This window comes from Elephantulus edwardii, unplaced genomic scaffold, assembly GCF_000299155.1.
Source record: "Elephantulus edwardii isolate Elephantulus edwardi_28Jun2011 unplaced genomic scaffold, EleEdw1.0 scaffold00081, whole genome shotgun sequence".
Lineage (NCBI taxonomy): Eukaryota > Metazoa > Chordata > Mammalia > Macroscelidea > Macroscelididae > Elephantulus > Elephantulus edwardii.
In genome coordinates this window covers 13,597,652-13,599,671 of record NW_006399831.1, presented here as the reverse complement: position 1 = coordinate 13,599,671, position 2,020 = coordinate 13,597,652, and positions in this window count along the sequence as shown.

Here is a 2,020-nt window from a genome sequence, read left to right as displayed (position 1 = left end):
GTTTGTTCTCCTAGCAGTCCATGGTATATTCAACACTCTTCTCCAGCACCACAGCTCAAAGGCATCAATCCTCTTTCTATCAGCCCTATTCACTGTCCAACTCTCTGATGCAGAGCACATAACTGCGAAGACTATAGCTCGGATCAGGCACACCTTAGTCTCCAGCCTGACATCGTTGCTCTTCAGTAACTCTTGAGAGGTCACTTATGCACTTAAAATACTGATTTTATATATGTTAATATTTGCATCTTTGCTCTAATGTAACTTTTGCTTTCCTATGTCGTTTGTTCTAATCATAATGCTATGGCATAAATAGATTTGCAAACATAGCCAGGAGAGGATAAAAATCAACGAATTGGCCTTCTTAAAAGAAAAAAACCAACACAAAACACCAACAACCCTGTATACAGAAGAAAGAAAAAAATTCGAATAGGGTGGAACAAATGTCCACAGACTGAGAAAAAACATTTGACAATGACATTTCAGACAAGAGCTTTGTAACTAAAGTTTATAGAATATTACAGTTCCTCCACCAGAAGACCGATAAATCAATGGCAAAATGAGTAAACCATATGAAAAGATTCGTGACAGAGTCTTTTGGCCATCAAACACATGAAGAAATGTTCAAGATCACTAATAGTCAGAGAGATAGAAATCAAAACAGCAGTGAAAAATGCCATCTCACCCCAGCAGCTACAGGGTCAGTATGATTCATAGTGATCCTATGAACAATGGATCTGAATGAGTTTAAGCCAACTTAACCACAGCCAACAGCAACAACACGTGACCTTGGAACCTCTCTTTGAGAACTCTAGTCTGAAAAGATCAAAAACTACAGACAAAATGAGTCACACAGGTAGTGCTTATAGATATTTAGTTCTTATCATACCTGTGAAGCAAATGAGGGTTAAATGACTTATATTACCTCAGGAAGGTAAAGACTTGGGTCAAGTCATAGGGATACTAATGCTTTTGTTCTTGTTCTTTTCATTTGTGATTTTACAAATCACATTGATTTTTCATGAAATCCCTTACAGATTATTTTATAATATTAATTACTGTTGGCTAATTTCTTACAATGTTTAATCAGCCACTTTCTACTAACTCAATTTTTGATAGACAAAATTTTCTTTAAAAGCTCAACAAACTAAAGACCTAGTACCTTTTCCTTTACAAAACTCTACTCTCCTGTAAAATACACAAAGTTTAACAACACACAAAACAATAAATATTGGAGAGGATGGGGGAGATTGAAACTTTTAGGCACAGCTTGTAGGGTTGCAAAATGGTACAACTACTGGAAGGGAGTTTGACATTTCCTCAAAAAGCTGAACATAGAAATCCCACACGATCCAGCTATTTCACTGCTAGGAATATACCCTAAGGACATCAGAATTAGACACAAACTGAGATATGCACATCTATGTTCATAGCAGCTTTATTCATAACAGCAAGAAAATGGAAACAGTCCAAATATCCATTAACAAAAGAATGAATTTAGAAATTGTGATACATTCACACAATGTAATACTATGCATCACTAGTGAATGATGATTTCGTAAAATACTATAAAACATGTGAGAGAGTCTACAGAACATTTGGCTGAGTGAAATAACTCAGTCACATAAGGGCAAATACTGCATAAGACCATTATTGTGAAAAAAGGAGGATAACTGACAGAAAATATGTATAAATGTTCAAAGGGTGAAAGGGAGAAAGGGGAAGACAAAGAGGAAGAAAATGACTAAAGTAGCAGAGGTTAGGGGGCAGATGGAGAAAGGTGAAGGAATAGGAAAGGTTTAATGAAGCTTGAAGAGATGAGGTGATAATAAGCATAGATCAATAGTAATTAATTATATAAGACAAATATATGAATGATTGTATAAAACACAATGTAAGTCTTGGCACCAGCAGCCAGGAAATTAAAAGGCGCATTGCCATGGGAAAGTCTGCTGTTAGGGACCTCTCCAAAGTACTAAAGAGCAATGGTGTCTCTCTGGAGACTAAGGTGCGTTTGATA